At 35.7% G+C, this 23,838-nt stretch overlaps 1 pseudogene; it reads right to left on the bottom strand.

The window, feature by feature from the left end:
* Positions 1-8,897: 8,897 nt before the first annotated feature.
* Positions 8,898-13,318, bottom strand: LOC101626619 (annotated as a pseudogene).
* Between the last annotated feature and the right edge of the window lie 10,520 nt (positions 13,319-23,838).

A 23,838-nucleotide genomic window follows, 5' to 3' on the forward strand; every position in this document is an offset into this window, starting at 1 on the left:
TTTTCAGTACATAAAGTATTGATGGGTATAATCTAATTATTAATTCTTAAAAATTACATGTAAAAAATTGTTATCCCTCAGATAATATATGTTGGAGACATTAGGAGTCATAAAAAAAAAAACAAAATATATCATGAATTATCTCCAAAAAGTTCACATTTATAGACACTTTAACAAACCTAACTAGTGTGTGTTTTTAATCACCAGTGGAAGAATCTCAAATTTCTACTTTGTAGTCATATTTTCTACAATAAAAGTTAACAATAGAGTTATAGTTGCTTAGTTCTTGCTGTGAAGTTGGTTATGCTAGTCAAACTGGTGAACATTTTTAATTTCTTAGCTGTGGAGGTATAAAGGAGAATAAATTTCATAAATCACGGCAAGCAGCCTGCAGAAACTTGCAGTATCACAAAGAGTAAGGCAGTAGTGAAATTTCTTTTACAGACTCTCTCCTGTAGCTTCCACAGAAGGGAGCAAATCTGAGTGCCAGGAAACTATGTGGATCACCAAGAAATGCTTATGCAGTTGTGCCTAATCATTTTCACCTCTCTCTGTTTACCTAATGGCCCTCACACTTGCTGAGTTTGTGCTTACTATTCGCAGTGGGAGACGGGGAGAGAGATTACAAACATATTAACTTTCTTTATATAGTAAGATTTTTTTAAAAAAACAAACATCTAAAATACAAGTTTTATGAGTCAGTGAAATATGGTTACAGTGTTCTTAGGAATTAGTAAATGAATTTCTGAATAGTCTTTCAGACAATAACCTATTAATAGAATAATTCAATTGTATAGCACAGTTACTCAATGCAAAAAAGGATTAAAACAAAATATAGTCTCAAAAATATGGAAGCTGTGAGAGCGAGCTAATGAATCTAGGAGGAAGTGAAATTCACATACAAATTCCTTTTGTGAGGTAGTAGCAGAGACAGCAATAAAAGCAAGAGGAAACCTGTTTGCAAGTAGGTTTGCAAGGTCAATGGACATTGCATTAAATCCCAGCACCTGGGCTCAAGGGGTTACCAGCGACACAACTTAAAGACAAGTGCAAAAATCTCAAGTGTGGTCAGTTACTCTAACATTTTGAATTTTAAGAAAAACTTGCAGAGAAGCTCTTTTGTAAAATGTTTGAACCAAAGAGTTAATGTTTGATAGAAAGATTGGCAGAAGATTAGGACTTAGAAGTAATTGTTTTATGATAAGATTTAAAAGAAATAAAGGATGGTAGTTTCTGCACAATAGGCAAAGCTTGATGAGAGAACCAAATATAAAGTTTGGGGACTTCCCATGACTGAGAGGCTGAAGGAGAAAGAGGAGTTCAAGAAGGGGCTGAAGTTATCAACAGAACAAATATCACAGAGATGTCAAGAAATAAGAGGACTGTAGAGAAACTTTTAAATCTGATTTGAAGGGCATCATAGTGCCATTAATAAAATTGAATCTAATTCAATGGTATTGACAGAAGCAGAGAGAAGGGTAGAGGGAAGAAACCAATTACTGTACAAAAATGATGTAAGAAAACATAAAAAAAAAAACAACCTGGATTTTGATGGCCAAGGAAATATAAGATAGTTTAGGGGTTGCAAAAGACAGCAATGTGAACGATAAAGAGTCTTTGTTTTTATTTAGATGAAAAAAAGATGAGTTTTAATATATGAGCATCAAGAATAGAAAACCACAAAGAAAGAAGTTGAGGCAGAAAATCATGAGCATATTTTTGAGAAAGAAAATGACAAATGTTTCAGCACAAAAACCATGAAAAAAATGACAAAGTTATGATAAACAATGGTTGTTTTGGAGGGAGTAGGCATAGAACAGTGACAAGGACCTATGTATGAGAGAGCTTGTAAAAGATCTATGCTGTTAGCTGAAAGACAGTCTACCCAAAAGGACATATAAAAAAAAAAAAATCTGTCAAGTAGCACTAATGAAGTCTGATTACATTGCGGCTTTCAGGATCTAATTTAAGATTTTTTTGCAGGTAGAAACAGGATGGAAAGTAGGATAGGGACAAAATTGTGTACAAAGGAACAGATGTGACAGGGCCTGTGTTTTGGACACTAAGAAACTGTATGGCTGGAGTGTCAGATTGTAGGAGATGACATTCAGGGATGCCTTATGAAGATTCTACACTGTTGGAGGAATTACTTGTGTTTTTTATTTTATTCTTATTTTTACAGTTTTCAGTGACTTAATAATGGTTATCCTTCTTAAATGAATACCATAGAGATACTCTTTTGACTTTATTCCTTTGAGATCTTCATTCTTAATAAAGGAATCAGTCCAGCAAAACTGGACTTCCAGGCCTTTTAGAAAGCAGAAGATTCTGTGATTACCTAAAAAGGAGAATGCAGGATTTTTTAGGAAGAGACACATCAATTCTTGGCTTTAAACATCTTAAAAAATGCTTTGTCCTAGAGTGAATAAGAATGAGATAGGGAGAGACAGTAAAAACACCTAATTTTCTCAGGTTTATGAATGAGGACTCTGAGCAAGAGAAGTAATGAACAGCCCAAAGATGGATTCAAAGCCTTTTAATGCCAGAAGGACTCTGGCACAAGAAACATATTATCCTTTCCTTCAGAGAATGACAGAATGATATTTCCTGACTGCATATTGAATTTATTTCACTTTCTTAATGTAGTGTCTCTCAGTATGTGGTTTTACATTTGTTTATGCTCAAGCAGCCAACTGTGCATTGCTACAAAGAAGAATTGGGGTCTAAAAAAGAACCACATTTTTTTCACCAAAGTATAAATTCATGAACAAATCATTCTTCCCTGAGATATAAAATGAATGCCAATTTTTCTTTTAACATTTTGTAAAATCCTTGTAATAGTTTTCTTTCAAGCAGCTAAACAAAACAGGGTTCTGTTTACAAATCAAATCGCTTTAATGAGCAGAACTGAGCAGCAGAAGTATCAGTAATCACCATCCTTTCAACTCCAGTTCTTTTTTGATGGGCAAAAGAAAAAAAAAAAGTAAATCAAGCATCTCCAAAATTTCATCCACAAATCAATCAAATGTGGTAGCCAAAATGATATTATAGAATCCATGTTTACATTTTTATTAAAGTTTACATAAAGCTATTCAGAACCCAGACTTGCTGCTATCTAATTCTAAATCACACAAATGCTATTGGTATGAGTGTGCCTGCTCACAGATGGACAGCCAAAAAGAGCCATATTGCCTTTGACAACTGGCTCTGTGAATTTTTAAATGAATGCAAATAAGGATTTATACTGATGTATCTGTGGTCCAAAACTCCTACCGCATGGCCACCTCAGATTTGAAGGTCACAGCACAATCACCTATTAGATCAGGGTAGAGCATTATACATTTCTCTAAGTTTTCTTCTTCTCTTTGCTACACTTCTTTTTTAAGGCTATTAGTTGGTAGTGAGAGATTTTCCTCCGTTAATAGCTTACATTTGATTCTAATGTTTATTGTGGCAAAGCTTCTCTCACAGCAATGCTGTTAAGAGTCTATAGTGTGCATCAGGCATTGCTTGCTTCACTCCCTGTGAGCATCAAACTACTGTCATTCTGCTAAATGAGTTGTCATTAGCAGGCAGATTTCATTCCAGCCTTCTGGAGCCACACAGAAAGAAATCTAAATTTGAAGTGAAGACTAATGGAAGAGTCCTGATAAGGTTTGGAGCTTAGTAGACCACTTCCCCCAATCTCACATTCCTGTGCCTTAAGCAATCTTTCTAAAGTATGGGTATTTGACTTGGGAACTGGTGACCTACAATTACCTCTGAAATGTGGCACAAATTCTAACTCCAGTATGAAGATTCTCTTGGCATTATTGGCAGGTATCTCATGCACTGTCAAGCATGTACCAGATATGAAAATAATGAATGTTAGTTTGACTTCCAAGTATAAAATAGTAAGGGTTACCTTTATTCAGTTTAGAATTTCTTTTGGACATTATGACCTCAGCTTCTTGGTCTTCTTTTATATAGTTTAACTATGGTGACATTAATATTTTCCCTCCATTCAACCTTATCTCGCTAATGGATTTTCAGCTCCAAGTACCTGTCATTGCCTTTTTATCTTTCTTTCATATAAATAGTATATCTTCATGTGAGCCATATTCCATTTTCTCATCCCCAAATTTGTATTTCTGTGATTTATTGCTTTTCTATTGAACGCCTTAATTTTTACTAAATGAAAAAATAGCCATACTTGTGAAGTACTTGAACTTTCCCAGTGATAAAGATTATCATTTCATTGATTCAGAAAATGCTAATCAGATCCCTATAAAAGAAGATTTTTGGCAAAGCTGAAATCCCTCAGTACTTAAGTGCTCACAAAGCTATTAATAAAACTTCATGTTACTTTAAATATTAAAAATATTAAAATAGGAATCAGGTTTCTGTCCATAGTGAAGCTGTATGGACTAATTAAAATGTCACGTTTCTTTGCTTTGGCTGGAGCTACATCATATTTTTGGCACCAAGTTGGTCTCATCAGTTTGGTAACTCTTCTACTCCATGGACATATTATATTATGTGATATATCCTGATATGCTCATATTATCACTTAAGATAGCTCCTTAATTAAGTTTTGAACTTCAAATTATAGCTATGAGCAAGAATTCTCTTTCACACACACCCCAATAAACTAAAGCTTTTGTCTAGCAGAGTCAGGAGGACATTAACATTAACCTTAAATGTAGATGAACTTCAAAACTTGTAAATCTTTTGTAAGACTCATCAACTGGTTAATGAAGAGCAGTAAACAGCAATGCTGCCTGGAGACAGGAGCTGAGCAGTCACCTAGGCTCTCATTCCAGCCCCTTTTTGGATGCACAGTATCCATCAACTTCACAATGGTAAATGCAAATGCAAATCTAGTTAAATGCAAATCTAAGTTTAATAACTGTATCTGAACCTCTATGAATGTTTTTCTCATACTGGTAAGATCTATTAGCATTTCTATTTTTTAAAGAGAAGTAACAAAATGAATTGTACTAAATAAATGAAACTTGAACAAAATCATTCAGAATAAAAAGTTCACTGTAAAGAATTGAGATAACACTCTTCTTTTAAATTAAAATATAATCGAGATGACACATGGCACTGGTTGCAGAATTTTTGGTCTTGTGATGAGAACTTTTAAGATCTATTATATTAGCAATGTTTAAATACATAATATAGTGTACTGTTAATGTTAAAGGCAGAGAAGAAACTTCCCTGAAGAACCTTCCCCTGTAGGTTCTTCTCAGGCTGGTAGGGCAATCAAATTAACATCAAATAGAGTAGGAGAAAAGAACAAACTTAATTACATGTATATGGAAAGTCTATATAGAGGGGGTTTTAAAGCAAAAGGGGCAATAAAATGGTATTTCCCAAGATAAGGAATAGATGGGACCTGGGACTAAACAGGGAAGGGAAACACAAGACAGAGGGCGATTCCTAGAAAGACCAGATGTTCTTTTTTTTTTTTTTTTTTTAAAGATTTATTTTATTTGTACATACAGAACTGGGGTACAGGCCAGAGGCTCAGGGGCGGTGAGAGGCTTCACCAGAGACAGAGTGGGAGCAGAACAGGCAGATCAACGAAGTACACCGCTGAGGGGAGCAGCGGGCAGGTCAGGAGAGGTCTGCCACACCATGTGGCCATGTGGTCAGCTCCGGGGCAGGCAGGAATCGAACTCATGCGGAAGTGGCTTTAGCTTCTCAGTGCAGTGCTTTAACCCGCTGCACCACCAGGGAGGGCCAAGACCTGTACCCAGCCATACAAATAGGTTTCTATGAAATATCCTAATTTGCAGTAAGACCCTCAATATTTTTATTCTTCTCAGTAATTAGGGCCATGATAAAAGTTACTCATGATCCTGCATAGCCTTGATGGAGCTTATCTTGAGATAATTCATATGCCAAAGGGAATTCTATTCTTGGAGAAACCCACTCCAGACATCTTGGGGAGGCCTAGCCCTCATTGTCTGTACTCTACAGTGCTGTAAATTTTATCCACAGAATTTACTTATATTCCAAATTGAAATTTGCACCAGTTGGTCACACAACATGGGTGAAAGTGACTAGTGATCATTTTTATCTTTAATGTTTGCTCTATAAGTTGATAAAAATACAGAAAACAGCAATTAGAAGTGTAAGGGCCTACATGTAAATCCTTCCTTATGAAATCATGTTTATATTTACCATTTTTCTTTATTTTATAGGAGTAAACTTTTTAAATTAATATTGAATCCCTCTGGCTCTTCCCTAATCTTAGTCCTGACATTTCCTTCTTAAACTCAACTACTACCATACATTTGACCTATATATCCCCAACCCATGTTTTAATGGCTTAGTTAAATATATGCTTATCTACCTAAATCATACATAATATTTTATATGAGTTTTATATACTCCAGATAGCTTTGGTACCTTGCTATTTTTAATTTAACATTATTTTTTAAATCTTTCAATTTAGTTTTATTTTACTATTGCATAGTTTATTATGTAACTATTACTAATTATGTGATATTTATAACATATAAACCATATATGCCACAATTTATTTTTCTTAATCTCTGTGCTGATAGAGGTTGTTTCCTATCTTCTGTGATTACAGATATACTACAATGAACATAGCTAGGTCAAATTCATGGCAGTAGCTGAGTTTAAGAAAAAAATACCAGGATTGGGATTAGGAAAGAGAAAAGAGGAGCATCTCCTAACACATATGGCAATGTAAGACTTCCCAATGATTTGGGGTACTATTTGTAAAGATTAAAAGATAAAGATTTGTGTATGGGACAGGACAACAGGATCCCATTTGTGTGCTACACTTATTGATGTAAGGAGGCTAATGTTTTAAACATCTTTATAAAATATATCTAAAAATAAAATAGATTACAGTTAATTTCTATTGCAAAGTAATACCATTTTCCTTGGAAAAGAGAAAAAAATTCCTTCAAAGCAGGTAAAGCAATTACAAATAAACTCAGTTTCTGATAAATTAATATCCTCACAAATAGATCCTACCTCCTACTTTTTTTTTTTTTTGCTCATCATAGCTCCTGTTTAATTTCAGTGAGATATTAAACATTTGTAATTTTTTTTATACAACAGGTACATGCACAGTTACAAGTGTAGAAATATAAAGTACATGCATATTTCAAAGACCACTTGGATCCCTTTACAAAACTATTTGGTGCACACTGTAAGCCTAAGGACCACACACAAGCTTCCCACATATTAAGCGTTTAGTACCTTACAAAATCAGTGATGCATTAGCTGCTTCTCTAATCAGAACTTCTAAATTTGTCATATGCAACATATATATATATATATATTTTATGCAGAATACCTGCACAGTGCAAGCCAGTAACACTGCAGAACAGTAACATAGGTCTGCTAGGTGACAACAGCGAATGACCTAGAGAATAATTTTACCTTATTTAAACAGCATAACAGAATTTCTTTTTCTACTGTGAATGGATCAAATTTCTGTCATCTCCAACCTAAAACATTTTTTTTATTATTTCCCTATTTTTTTGATTCAAAGGCCAATTACAGCAACCGAAGACTTGACCTGATTTTGTTCTTTGACAAGTCTGAGACAGCAATGAAGAAATGCATCCCCCCCACCCCCTGCCTTTTCTCAGTGTACTCACCCTTTTCTTTCTCACATAAACCCCTCCAGGAATGCTGCTTTTACAGCTGCTGTTATTTTCATGTTAATATCTCCTGGCTTCAACCAGACCATGCCACAATCATTCTAGTTTCTGAGTAAACAAAGAAGATTTGCTCTTAATGTTCAGAAGGTCCTTTTTATTTCTTCCCCACTGTCTAAATCTACAGTTTATGTTACTGAAGAAAGGAATGCCACATGGGGGAGCTTTAAACACCTAGCACACTGCCAGAGAGCTGGCCTCCATGGGCCCTGCTCCTCACTGTGGGGTTTTCCAGTCCTAGAAGACTTTCATGGTAGTGGTGCTCATCCCGTGTTAGAAGAGACTAGAATGTCCACTGGGGTCTTTGTCTGTTGATACACAAATGATAGCTACACTGTAGATTTTCTTATTCTATGCTGTTATAGTGTTTTGTGTATGTCTCTGTCTCATTTTATTATGCCTTTCTGTGTTTATGGATAATATGCATTCACAAGACACCAACTTTTGTGGTCAAATTCACACAAACAGTCCTGCTCTCGCGGAACTTAGATTCTTTTTTTTTTTTTTTTAAAATTTATTTAGTTATGCAAACAGAACTGGGGTACAGGCCAGAGATGCAGGGGCAGTGAGAGGCTTCACCAGAGAAGAGTGGGGTGCAGAACAGGCAGACCAACAAAGTATACTGTTGAGGGGAGCAGCAGGTGGGACAGGAGAGATCTGCTGTGCCATGTGGGTCACCTCTGGGGATTGAACTCACACTGAAGTGGCTGCAGCTAGCTTGCAGTGCTGTATCCTAACCCAATGCACCACCAGGGAGGGCTCGGAACTTAGACTCTAATAGAGAGAGACAATAAACAAAAATTAATACCTATAGAAAAACTAAAAGACTAAATTCCATTAAAGTGCTATAATGAGATGCTAGAAGACAACTTAGTAGTAGTCACTTTAGATTTGGGAAATAAAGAAGGCTTCTCTAATACAGTGAGGTTGAAGTTATTCAAAGGATTACAAGAGCGATCAAATTTTGGAAATATTGGAGAAAAGAACGTCCTAGACAGAGGGAAATGCAAAAAAAAAAAAAACCTGGTTCTCTCCTACTAGATAAGGAGTGTCACCTAGAATACTTTGCATTTATGGTTGCTTCTCTGTGGGATACTTTAACGTGTTACTTTATTCCATGTGTATGAATGAGCCATTGCTACAATAATTTTGTATAACAAAGCACATAATTTTTCTGCTTAACATCCTCCAGTGATCTCATTGATCTTACAACAAAATCCGAAAAGAAACAGCCTTGAAACACAACAAAAACTATGACAACACAGAATAAGAAGACAAGAATGGTGCTTGTCTCCTTACCACAATGTCTCTTGTACTGGTTTTGATGATGTTTGATGATGTAAAATAAAAATAATGGTAAAGTATGGATTCTGTATTCTAATCGTTTAGTCCCCTGAAGAGACCACAACTTGCTTTCTCATTTGTATATATATTTTCATATTTAAAACATATTTTTGCCATAAGAAGCTCTATGAACTAATATCAAGTAATGATTAATGAAAAGCCAAACAAAGTTGTGATAGAGGAGAAATACAAGTATGAACATTAAAGTATCTGTTGGACATAAGTTTTCATGTGCTTGACAGTGGAAGTCCGTGCTATTGAATTTAGTATTTAATTTTTAGAACGAGCATTCCCTGACAACAAAAGATCCTTGATCATTTTTAGGATGTGTTTTACCTTTTTAATACAACAGGGGAAAAAATACACTGTCAGTTTCTCACAGTAGTTATATGTCCCCACAAAAACAATGAAATGATCATTTAAAATACACTTTAACCTTGGATGATTAACCTTGGATGATTGCAACAGCATTTTAAAATCATGGTTTAGTTTGAGCATTTCCTTTTTGTCATCTTTTTTAATAAAGCACTATTTGAGATAGTTTTTAGCCAGAATGTATACAGGAAATTAAGCATAGGGGAAAATATGAAGTCAACTTGAAGAGGAAAAAAGATCAACAGCCAGAACGCAAAGTGTAAAATAGGAAAAGTCCCTAAGTTTTAAACATCTTGCTACTGATTTCCCACCAATAAATACTGAAAATGAAGGGTTTTTATGTCAAAAGAAACATCCCATGTGGATTCTGAATTTCAGATATATAAGAAACTTTTAGAAAAATCAAAGACCCTACACACATGAAAATAAGACTCTTGCGTCAAAACTACAAATAAAATTGTCTAGTTTTCCTCCTCCCAAAACACTGCAGAAGATACCATCAGTTGGCATAAAACTTCAATTTTATATCCACAATTTATGTAGAATACAACAGCAGCAAATAATTAATTACTTTTTTTTTCAGAACAGATATACTTTCTGTTATGGAATTAATTCCTGGTTTGTCATAATAGCTGTGCAGAAGCTACTGAGTTTTTTGTTTGTTTGTTTTTTGTTTTTTTTTTTGTTTTTTTTTTATGATGAGAAACAAACTTACCTAGCACTTAGTTTGGAAAGAACTGAAAGATCAGCTGGCATCAGTATCATTCAAACTTGTGGCATTAATTTTATCTAATTGGTGCAATAGTATTCATAAAACTCAGGTTTCCAGCTGAAAATAGGATTCTATAGACCAAAGAGTCTCAAGTTTAAGGTAATTTTTAAACTTTCTAATGATTAGATTACAAAATATTTGTAGGTCTGAACTCACAAAATGGCACTCTAGCCTGGATATGCAAAGGATTGCTTATTTTTCTTTGTCCTACTCTTATTGCAAATACTGATGCCTGATGCCCTCAGCTTACAAACACAATGGTAAAGCATCATCTTCAAATCTAGCTTATTATCAGAAGAGGCATGTATACATGAGAAGTTATGATAAAGCTTTAAGTTTGGTCAAGAAACACACTATTAAGATACATGATTAAGGAGAAAGAAAGTATATTGAATTAAGAAATACTTAAGCAAGATTAGAAGTCACTGATTACTATGTACAATAATCTTTTCCACTATGTATTAGTTTTGGGGGGTTTTTTGGCTTTGCAAAGTCACAGAAGTTTAACAAGTTACAAATGTTATGTTACATATTTGTTCTAATCTTCCTTCCTAGGACTTCAACAACTTTCAGCTTTATTTTCTAAGTGCTTTCATATGTGTCCTTTTTAAAAGGAATATATGTGGGTTTTATTGTTCTCAAGATAAATGAAAGCTAACAAGCCTATAATATATTACATGTATAGTTTCTGGTTGCTATCCTATTCTTGCAGCAATTTGTAGATGGAGTGGAACAGATTTTTAGAAGGTGGGGAACCCTAAAAGGACTTGCTGAAAGGAAACTACTAGATCACTGATTCAACTATTTCAAATAAAAACTGGATTCTAAATAATAAGAACATTTAAAAACGTATGTAGTAGCCTCCTCCCCCCAAAATGTGGAAGTATCATTTATGGAATCTAACATTTATAATAGATGTCAGTTTCAGATTCAAAATTTGAAAAATGTCAGGGGGCTAAAATCTTTATTCCCATAATGAACAAAAGGGAAATCTCCATTTACTTCCATTCTGTATCATGTAAGAGCACAGAATTCAAAACAAATATGACAGAATTTTTTATCTATCTGTATTATAAGGATTTGTTTTCGATTAATGTTTCCTTCCACAAGACACATTATAAAGGTACAGAGACGAATGTACACAGTAGTCCTTCCACCAATGTCTTTTCTGGATTATAGCAATAAAAGCAAGATTTAATTCTAATTAGTTGAAACCAAGGCATTTTGGACATGAAATACTGGTTTGCCTGCTCATTTTGAAGGGTAGAGGCAACAATTATGCTTCCACTTAGATTGGTAAAGTACATGACCAGGAATAGACCATTCTGAAAATTTCTAGAAAAACTCTGAGTTCCTGTTTATTTTGTATGCCATATACAAGACATAGCACACATTTACAGAATCAATATTAACAAAATTGAGAATTCAGCAGTAAAGTGCTAACATGGAAGGGGAAATTTGTAAGCTTTACTAGAGTATGCTAATTACTCTAATTATTTTCAAAGAACATTGAGTTTACTTCAAATTTTCTCAGGAAACTATTTCTCCAAGATTTTTTTCCCCTTAAACCTCTTATATTAGTTTAAAACAGCTTAAACAGATACTTGAGTGTAGGGGAAAATTTCTCAATCCCTAGTTAAGCTTTCAGAATATCTTGCTTCCAAAAATCATCAATGAATAATACAAATAGATTACATTCAGATGATAAGATCCATTAAAGCAACTAATTTTTATCTTCATTTGTCCTCTGAAACCCCTCCCCTTTGATTCAAAGAAAAATTTTTGATATTTCAAAAGAGTTGAATAATATTTTAATATTTTAAATTCAAACTCAGTACTGACTATTAAACAGACTATTACAGTCTGTTTAAACATTGGATCATTCTCTTGCTGAATCAAAATATATCCCATGCCATTGTCTTGTTCTAAGGAATGCATGTGTTCCCTACTGGATTTTCTTTTTCAGCATCAATCTTCTACCCAATATTGGCATCCTTCATTCCAGGCATAGCACCTGAGCTATCTATCAAAAAGGTATGCATATTGTATGATCTGTAAAAATAGACATGGATATAAATGATAAAGCTTGGCCGTGAGCCAACTTCATATGAGAAGATACAAGCTGATAGTTTATGAAAGATTTGCCACAAGCCAAACACTGATATCTTCACTCCCTGGTGTCATGAATTTCATGCCGTGTACAATATTCTGCAAGAGGAAATACTTGCTCATAGTAATGTCAAGGATACTTCTTCCAAGAATGAATGTTAAAATGTCTCTCTAAGTTTGTCAGACATTTTGCGTGCATTATAAATATGATAGGTCCTTCCATCTACTATTAACTCATAATGATCATCATGTTTTACCTTAATACATTTGTTGCCATCTCACTATTAGCTGTTTTTGGTATCTCATTCTCTAGTTGGACCTCCCCTTCATGAGAGTTATCTTTGACAGGGATCACTGTGTCAACAGTATCTTCACCAGTACTTACATAAATTTTCAACCCATTGACAAGCCTTCAATTTCAGTAGCTTTATCTAAATTAACAATCTCCAGGCCTTCTATTAGATGATTTGATTCTAAACTTGGATTATTTCTGATTCCAATAGTTATATCTGAATTTTTTTTAAGATGGAAAGGGAAAGTAGGAATCTGCAACTTCTGTATCAATGATGCATCAAATGTGTTATTTTGGGGAAATATCAGCCTGTGGGACTAAAGATGTATTACTGTCTTCAGATTCTAGACTGGAGTTAATACTAAGGTCTTCATCTGTAATTTTCTCTCTCTCCTCCCATGACAATGTCCCCTGTTCTGTGTGGTGTCTGCAGATTCTACATAAACAGACTAAAGGAGACATATGACTTTCGCTGGCATAATAAGTGGTGTCTGATTTAATAAAATAATGTTGGGAGTCAGAGGTTTCTGAGTAGAAGATTCCAGCATTTTTTCACTTCTTTTGTTTGGCTCAGAGTTGCCTGATTCAGAAAAGTAAGACATTTATGAGTTAATGTGATGCTTGTTAAAGCTGCAACAGGTGAAATATCAACAGCCTGAGTTATGCTGGATCTTGGCCACCTCATTGATACCTGGCAAAGACTCTTTTGCCAGTAGGATCTCTGAGCATCACCATCATCTTATTTGTTAACAGTGATGATTTTTGTTTCATATTCAACAGATAAGGAAAATGAAGCTGTTATAATTGGCATGCTAGTGACCCCATTATCTTGGCCTTCATTTTTTGATTTTTGTAGCTCAAGGTTCTTGTTACTTAAACCAGGACACCTGGAGTTTAGGTTTCAGCATTACATCTTGAGCTGTACCTGAGATTTTAACTTGTGACAACACAACACCAAACTCCACTATAAAGTTAACTCCTAATAACTGCCCTGACTTAGTTAGCTTATCCAAGAAATCTGATTTAACACCAACAACTTTAGAATTATAGCTATAACTGAGAATTTCTGCAAAGATCTCTGCTCTTAGAAAGTTCAATTCAACTATTTGCCCAGCATCTGAGAAGCTAATGGAAGAAAGCACTAGAAACCGAGAGAATATTCTATGGACCCCGAATATTTAGTCCACCATAATGTCAATATTACAAACTAGACCACACTGTGCTGCTCATCCAAAGAGTTCAGAGGACAGCCAGGATACTGATTGTCTAGGAAGGAAGTCCATCTTGTATTGTCCATGCTCCCTCCCCACAGCCAGTCCTTGCAGGAAGTACAGGAAGGTGGGGGACCAGCACCAAAGAGCCAGCATCCCAGGACATCTCCTTCTTTAAAAATAGCTCCACGTCTGATTAAAAGAGACACTGCACCTCCATGTTTATTGCTGCTTTATTTACAATTGGAAAGACATGGAAACAGTCCAAATGCCCAAAAGTGGAGGATTGGATTAAAAAGATGTGGTAGATATACATAATGGAATATTACTTGGCAATTAAAAAGGATAAACAAAGCCTTTCATAGCAACATGAATGGAGCTGGAAAAGATCATGGTTAGTGAAATAAGCCAGAAAGAAAAGGAAAAATAACTGATGGTTTCACTCATAGCAGGAGTATAATGGATCAGGCAAGAAAATAATAATAATGAACAGCTATATACCAGAGATGTTTTATGGGGGTGGAGTGGGGAATGGGATCTAAAACAGTGGGGGGAGGGAAATACACTGGACTATGTCGATGGCATATGAGTGATTTGGCCATGGGAAGCCCACAGCGATTACAACTGAGATGGAAAAAAATGCAAAAAATGATGTAAAAATAAACTATTATATTATAAAAAAAAAAAAATAGCTCCACATGTCTATGCCTCCCACTGCCACCATTTCCCAACCCCCTTTTATTGAGTGCTTTGTCACTCAGCACAAGCATTTCTTCCCACTTGAGAAGCAAAACCTACTAACAGTAACAATAAAACAAAATTTCCTTTGATTTCTTTAGCTGCCAGCTCTCTTTGTTCTAGAGTGAAACAACTTTTATCAGCATTCACACTTGATACTTTATTTATCCACTACAGATAAAATTGGTAAGTTGCCCATAACCACCGAAGTCAAAGGATACATTTGCCCTCATCTTTTACTGGTGCTGTCCATTGACTGGTCTTAACATGCATTTGGAAGCCGTCAGCCTGGCAGAAGGGCAAAATGGCTTTTAGAAGACTGTTACCTGCCAACTATGTGATGCTTCCTTTTGGACTGGTGCAAGGTTTTCCGGAAGACGGCGTAGGTTTTGAATTAGCCTCCTAGGTACGGAGGTGTTTCTCTGATAGCCAGGAAGCTAAAGTCCAGGAAGAAAGGGGTAGAAGTAGGGGTGGTACCCTTACTGTTATTCTTAGTGAACCATTAGCAATTCTTTTTCCTTCTGTTCTTTTATCTTCTGCTGGCTTAGATGTATTAGTTCCGGAAGATATGATTCCACCAAGAGATATAACAACGTTTCCCTGAAATTGGAAATTACGACAGTCAACTGGCCACTTTGGTGTCCAATGCATCTGAATCAACAGGAAAGTTATGGTATTAGATGGGGTGACTGATTCTCCTCATTCTCATATCCTAAATAGTTCACCCTCACCTCTTGGAATGCTGTTCCCCAATGAACCAGGAAAGAGTATGTCTGAAATATAAATGGTTCCTTAGGGCATCTGTTAATCACAAGCCATGTGATTAAAGTCAATGGAAAAGTACAGCAACCAACCCAGACAGGACTATTAATGGCACAGGCCCTAAAGGGATGAAGGTTCGGGTCACTCTACTAGATAAGGAGCCATGAATGGTTGTGATGTTGATCAAAGAAAAAGGAATAAAGAATCAGTAGTGGAAGAGGTAGTTGTAAATACCAGCTACAGTAATGGACCAGTTACAGAAATAAAGACTGTAATTGTCATGCATATTGTCCCTCATTTTATTATGATTATATTTTATATATTATTATGAATAAATGCACATTATATTATAAATATATTGATATATGTTACATATAACAAATTAAGCAATCTTTGTTTTCTTTCCTCTCCATTATCATGTAACATAAAATTTGTTGACTTTATATTCATGCTCTAAATATTGTTAACTTTCTATCATGGTATTTAAATTATGGGGTATCAAGAGAAGGGTAAACATCACTCAAGGACATTGCCTCCTTTTTGGAGAAGAGATTAATGATTTTTCATTTGTATGCAAGAAGTTGTATGATATTAAGTAGAATTATGACCTTGTTATTGTCTTTATCTGAAGATTAAGTATAGTTTAGGGAGATAAATCTGGGTGCCAAGTTGAAAAGTGGACTTGTGATAGATAGTTTCCTGTGCCAACTCGATTAGGCTAAGGAATAGCTGCTAAAACATTGTTTCTGAGTGTGTTTGTGAGGGTGTTTCCAGAAGAGATTAATGTTTAAATCTATAGAGTGAATAAAGCAGATATTCACATTAATGTAGTTGGGCATCATCTACCCACTGTGACCTAAATAGAATGAAACCCCAGAAGAAAGGATAATATTTTAATTGAGCTGGGACATCCTTCTCCTCCTGCCCTAGAACACTGACATTTCTAGATCTCAAGCCTTTAGAGTTGAATCAGGATTTACATTTGTCCCCAGTTTCTCAGGCCTTTGGAATTTGATTTATATCACTGGTTTTCATATCTTTGAACTCAGACTGAATTATTTCAAGTAGCTTTCTTGGTTCTCCAGTTTACAGAGGGCAGATGGTGGGATTTCCCATTCTCCAGGAACATCTGAGCCAATTCCTATAATAAATCTTCTCATATACAACTACATTTTCTATTGGTTTCACTTCCCTGGAAAACTTTGACAACCACACTCTCTCCTAAATTTCTGGTTTTCTTTCTATTTCCCAGTCAGCTCCTCCTGAGGGTGTAGTTGCTCCTGATTCTCATATCCTAAATGTCTCAATCTTACCTCTCAGTTGTTTTTCATTTGTACATAATCCCTGAAGAAATAAACTTAAACTCATGAACAACTAATACCTCTATGACACTCTATCTTGTCATTACTTTAACATGTCCCAGACTATATAATAATAGACACTACTAATTGCTACTGTGACACAAGGATTGGATTTAGAGCCTCAAAAATTTTGTTTCATTAACTTCTCCAAACTTTTGAAGTATCTATATAACCATTTTGATTGTATGAAGAAGGAAAAAAGGTGTTAGACAAGTTAAGTGAATTGCCCAAGGACACACAAATAGTGTCAGAGGTGGGATTTGAATCCAAGTTGCCCGACATCAGAGTCCATGCATTTAAACACTACACAGGCCTGCCCTGGTGGTGCAGTGGGTTAAAGTGCAGCACTGCAAAGCTAGCAGCAGCTGTCTGAGCAAGTTTAAGCCCCAGCCAGGTTGGTGACCCACATGGCGTGCCAGACTTCTCCTGACCCACCCACTGTTCCTCTCAGCAGTGAATTTCAGTCCATCTGCCTGTTCTGCTCCCCACTTTGTCTCTGGTGAATCCTCTCACTACCCTTGTACCTTTGTCCTGTACCCCAGTTCTATATGCATAAATACCTTCCTTTTGGAAGGTATTTTTAATGAGTAAATAAATCTTTAAAAATAATAAATAAACACTATGCAATATTGCTTAATATTCAAGGGCTATTTTAGTTAATTACTTTCAAGGATCTTAATTATAAATTATGTCAGATATAATTCATAGGGACCTAAAATGAATACCACGTATTCAATAGAGAAGATTTTTCTAAAAATGTCATCTGCGTAGAAAAACTTATTTTACTGTTCTACTTGTTTAAAATTGCTTATTTATATAAAGCTTCTCTTGGAAGAAGAACCTTCAGGATAAAATGAAATACATTAAAGCACAAACTGTATCTGCTTTTATCAATGGTTCAAGGTTAAAATATCCACCCTGATTTTTATTTTTCATGTTTTGTTTAGTTTTGGTTAACACTGTAGTGGGCTCTCTATATCATGAAATGATAAAGTTTATTTTCTCTGTCTAAGAAGCTAGATAAGACAAATATATGGAGAAGAGCTGCTTAAGCGGGTTATAGACAAATAAACTAAACACTCAGCATCTAAAAGCCAGAGGAGGAAATAGTGAAACAAATGATGGTTAAGGATGTGTTTCTGTAATCAAATGATTTGTATTCTACATTTGCCTTGCAATTTGGCCATGGAAAGATCATTCAAACACGCTAGCTTGATATTTTTCATATGTAAAATAGGATTAATAGTAATACCTTCCTTTTGGTATTCTTTAGAGTGGTGTAAGGTATACTGGGGGAGGATAATGCCTTATGAACAGTAAGTATTCAACCGAAGTTGGCTGGGTTGTCACTGCCTTATTCATGTCTACCAACTGTACCCACTGTGCTCTGAGATCACCTGCCAGACACTTGGGGGTGCAGCCATGGCATTTTCCACAGCACTCTCAACCAGACATGTCAATCTGGTTTAGACAAAGATATAGTAAAAAATTCTAACCTCACCTTAAAAGAGGAGGCATGCTAGCAAGCAATACCCATTTAATGAAAAGAACATCACCTGGAACTTGACCAGGTGCTGCAACATCTCACAGTTTGTTCTGGAAGTGGAGAGAAAGAATAGGTAAAATATGGAAGCAACCCAAATGCCCAAAAATAGACGACTGAATCAAGAAGATGTGGCATACACACACTCATACACACACACGATGGAATAGTACTCATCAACAAAAAACGATAAACTCATGCCTCTTGCAGCAACATAGATGGAGATGGAAGGGATCATGCTCAGTGAAATAAACCAGAAGGAAAAAGAAAAATATCAGATAGGTTCACTCATGTGTATAGGGGAACCAAATAAGGGATAAGGAAAAAAATTATACTACATAAATAAAAAACAAAATCAACAGGCAACTATAAATCAGAGACAATTTGATCAAATTGTGATCAAACAGGGGAGTAAAGAACACAAGGGACTATGGTGATGGCATATGGGTGAATTGGTGGTAGGAATTTTATAGGGATAAATCATACACTGCACAAAAATGAAGTATGATGTAAAAAATATATAAATAAAACTTTGAAAAATGTTATCATGATTGAAAGGCAAGTCCAGAGGAACGGGATATTTTGTACTTTTATGTAGAATATTTAGTGCTTTGTGAAAATTGAAGGAGACAGGGCTAATCTAGCTCTTCTACAGTGTTCCAGTAGTCTCCTATGGAAATTAATTAGAGGCCTAAAGAAAACCCATTACCACATTCAAATTCTAATTTAGTGGGGTATGGTGGCTCAGCAATTCAAATTTACTTAAAAATAGTAATAGATAACATTTGCATTTATTTTGTTTTGAGCTGTTTTTCTATGTGCTAGCTAATCTTACCCTTACAAAAATAATATTGGTTAAAGAACCTATTTACCTATCACCATTTTCGATATTCTAAAATTTGATATTTTTGGATGGTTAGTATACATTTCTAACTCTGTAGTTAACTTTCTATAATACCCAGTCACCCCAAATCTACCTCATTTAAAAAGGCTATCATTTTTCCTAGGGAATATTCATACTTTAATGAGATCCTAATTTTTAGCTCTATCCATTTACTTTGTAGTAGTGATGACTGTGTGTGAGGTGACATACCGTCCATATGATTCTACGGTGATCAATGTATATTTTTCTATAGTGTTTATTTTGCACCCGACAGCCCAGAATGTCTTTAGTCACTAGCTTTATTATTATAATGTGCATTTTTATAAAAATACACACAAAATGGGAAATAAGACATAAAAGGAGCAAGGGTAACAGCTGGCTGAGGAAAAAGCAGTCTAGCATTTTCCCCTCTGTCCTTGTCAACATCCTTTCCCATTTTGTGCATATTTTCCCAAAAAGACAATACTATATAGCCCCTCTCTTCAACTTGACCCCAATTTAGCTGAATTATAAGATGTTCCTAAGGAAACATCACTGGTGAACACACAACTGTGTGAAAGTGGTTGATTGGGGGCCATTGGCAGAATTGTTAAGGAATTGTTAAACACCTCAGTGAGGTGTTTGATACCTCACTCCAGGAGACACAGACCATCTCTTTGTCATGTGACATTCCATCCTAAGTGCATGAGACTCCAGCTTTGTCCATCTCAGGTGAGAAAGGAGGCTTCTTACAACCACCTGTTCCTTCTGTGCTTCCCAGAACATGGCCCAAAATTTAGCAGATCTAAGGCCCTCTCTTGTATCTTTGATTTCCAAGTTCCATGTCTCTCATATGTAATCATTGAGAACTAGTTTTCCTTTAAACATTTTGAGCAAAAGTAAAACACTCAATGCAAATATTCCTCAAATCAAATATATGCAAATATTTCTCCAGCTAATAAATCTATATTTGAGTGAAAAGGTAAATTTGTCCAAATGGATGTTCATTTTAAGATCACCTAAGGTGTATGTAAAGTTTCTTTTTCCCCTCACCTACTAGTAAATGTCATTTATGATTAATATTATCAACATAAGTGAGTTCAAATTTACTAATCTATTATTTCAAATAAGCACTAAAATTCACAAGGCCCCATTCCACAAGGTTGGAAGGGCTTTTTCCAAAGAACAGATTAATCACACTCACTTAAAAAAAGCATCAGAGTAATATTTTCCCCTTTAATTGAAAGCTCACTTTTCATATAAATATATGTGTTTCTCTCCTTCTAGGGATAAATTTGTAATTTGTAGAAGACTTTAGCTGACTCACAAAGAGTATTTTAGGGTTGTAATTAAGATGTGCTAGAATTAAGATGTGCTAGAATTAATATTTTGTTTTTCTTATTTCAATTTGTGGTAAAATACTGAATGGACTTGTGGACTTTGGAAAGTTTTCCCCTTCTGATCGTTTTCCTTTTATGATTATGTTTTATTATGAAGCTATGAAAGGGAAAAAAAAATTTAAAGTTTTATTCATTTGGCCATCCCTGGTGGTGCAGAGGGTTAAACCACTGTACTAAAAAGCTTAAGCCACTTCTGCATGAGTTCAATCCCCACCTGCCAGGGAGGAGATCCACATGGCTGGTAGACCTTTCCTAACCCACCTGCTGCTCCCCTCAGCAGTGTACTGCGTCCATCTGCCTGTTCTGCTCCCCACTCTGTCCCTGGTGAATACTCTCACCCTCTACATCTCTGGCCTGTACCCCAGTTCTGTATGAATAAATAAATAAATCTTAAAAAAAAGAGATTTATTTATTTATTTTTGCTTAGAAGAATTAGGACGTAGCCCCCTGATGTGGGTGTGGAGGAGTGAAAGGATTCACCAGAGATGGAATGGGGAACAGATCTACTGAAGGCAGGTCTTCTGAAATACACTGCTGAGGGGAGCAGTAGGGCAGACAGGAGAAATCCGCTGCACCTTATGTGGGCTAGCTCCCTGGTGAGGGATGGAACTCAGGCTTTCAAGGCAATAGCACTAAAACTTAACTCCTGCGCTACCAGGGAGGCCTGGGAAGGGAAAATCTTAGGATAGTTAAACCTGTTCACACACTGGCTTCCAGACCAACTACTCATAGCAAGGACTTTTGCTTTCCTGATAGCATCCTCCTATCTGTGCTTCGAGGTAACAATGCCAACTCATTATACAAGGAAACTATACACCCATCTTAATTAATAAAATTTGACATATGAACAGAATTGGTAGTTATAATTCTCTTCCATATATATTATATGAAATTTGTCCCAAGGCCTAGAAGAAGAATACTTTAAAAAAAAATGAAAACTGGTTACACGCTGGTCAAGAAAGTCAGTTCAGGCAATGCATAGATCCTGGGTGCATTAGGGGTGGAGAGAGAATTCAAAACCTAACATTCAGACCTAAGAAAACATCATTGTGTTAAGGTCATACTTCTCTTTAGAGAAGCAATATACCTAAATACAGACTACAGCATCACTGATAATCACTACTCACATTCATTCTGCCTTCTTGTGTAGTATAGCTCATCAGGTCTTTTACCTAGAGAAAAGCAAAGAAACTCAGATGCACCCCCATTTGGATAGAAGAAAATCAATGCTTGCCCCTCAAATGGGCATGACACATACATGGAACACACAACACAGAAAAGTTCATCTCAGGATTCACTGAGAAAGCAGTTTCCTTACAATTATTTGTAATGATATGTTTTTTATTGACTTTTGACTTTAGTAGTATAGTCCTTTATGCCATGTTATGTGATAAGTCTAGGCCCTCCCATATGCCGTTTTTCCATTAGTTCTATCAATGGAATTCAAAAAATGTACCAAAAAGCAGTGAATTGAATTCAACCAGGAAGAGGAGAAAACTATTTCTCAGATTTTTACATCATTTAATTGTTGCTTTGGATCACTGCTTTCTAATACAAAGAGCACTTCAGGAAATAATATCTGGTTCAATCTTTCCACTAACTAATAAAATTAAAGGTAATTTTTTATGCCCATTTCCCAGATAAAGTTACTTGAGGATCAGAGATGTTAAATAGATAGCCCACATTCTCATATTTTTAGGTGCTAGGCCAAATAGCTGTGTCAACACAAGCCAGTATGATTTCCCTCTCATCACACTACATGCCAGGAAAACCCTTGAAAGAGTTAGAAGGTAAGAAACTAAGGAAAGAGCACTGGAGAAGGCAGACTTGCAAATCTGGAGTTAAGGCAGAAACTGAGACTTGAATTCCCGTTTTTATTTTATTATAAAATCTAATGGGGGGGGAATTAATGGAAAGTAGATGCAAAGTACTTAAGAAAGGTATTCCTCAGATCATTTAATACCTGAAATGAAGGCACAGAAAAGCAGAACAGTCAACATCAGTGGCTTTAATTGTCACAATCATCTTTATTATCACTTCCTTCCCTAAATAAAGATACCATCTTGGTAGAATATTTGCGTTATAGGCTTATGTATCTTCCACACAATACGCCAATACATCCACCCAAGTGATCATCCCTAAACAATTCATATAAAACTTTTGAGACTATCACTTACTTCTGTGATGCTTCTTTATATTGCAGCTAATTATTCTTCCCTCCTTATAGAAGATTGCCATAGCCTGGAATAGCCTAGAATATGTTACTAAGATAGCTTTAAGAGAAAGTAAGGTAGCAATCAAATGACCATTTGTGGACAAGGCCTATTTGTAGAAAAATCAGACGAAGAAGTTGAGGTGGGAAGAGGGGGGCAGGAAAAAAGAATTGGAGAAGGCATGCAGTATTAATAGAAAGCATCCCTAATAAAACTCAAGCACAAATGTACAAGGTCAGATTTCAGGGGAAATAAAATCACTAGAAAAAATAAATCATTTGGGGGAAAAAGTTAAAAATGGCCTCATTACAGTAACAATTTGAAGCCAAAAATAAAATCAGAAATGGAAAGAGCTAGCAGGCCTTAGACACTACAAAGCCTAAATTCACTTTCAGTTGTGGAGAAAGTGCACTAACAGATGCCAGGTCCAACAGAAATGCCTCTGGCAACAGCAGAAACACTAACAAAAGCAACCTGCAGCTGGGATACAAGCTGCCAGGTCATTAAACAAAGAGGCGCACATCATTTAGCACCAGCACACTAAAAAAGACCAATGTCTGAGCACTGGGACATTGCAGGAACTTTCCACATGAAATGTTCTTTACTGAAATACTTAAGGTTACCACGGACCAAACCTCTGTTCTGGATTCTAGAACTATAACCAAAATAAAGATAGAAAAAATCTTTGTATAATTCATTTAACAACCTAAACATATTTTAAGCATATTGAAATTTATTTCATCCGCCCTCGTATAATTGTTACCCATATCCTGCTAGGAATTGTTACCCATATCCTGCTAGGAAAGAATTTTGTTCTTGGGCATGGGTTAGGAGCGTGAGAGGATTCACCAGAGATGGAATGGGGATATAATAGGCAGATGTAGTGAAGTAGGGGAGGTGGGGGTAAGACAGATGTACAGAAGTAGGGGCGCTGTGCCAAAGGAGTCAGCTCCCTGGCCAGGGATCAAACTCATGCCGCAGTGGCTAGTGATAGTTTTATAGAGCTGAGACTTTAATTCCTGAGCCACTAGGGAAGCCCCATTTTTGTGTAATTGTTAAAACGGTCATGAGAAAGATCAAAAGTATCTCATTCATTCATTATTGCCTTTAAAAGGTAACTACTAGATGCATGTTTAAATCTGTGCTAGATCCTGGACTACAAAGA

The sequence above is a fragment of the Condylura cristata genome, unplaced genomic scaffold (genome assembly GCF_000260355.1).
Source record: "Condylura cristata isolate star-nosed mole 26May11 unplaced genomic scaffold, ConCri1.0 scaffold00003, whole genome shotgun sequence".
Classification (NCBI taxonomy): domain Eukaryota; kingdom Metazoa; phylum Chordata; class Mammalia; order Eulipotyphla; family Talpidae; genus Condylura; species Condylura cristata.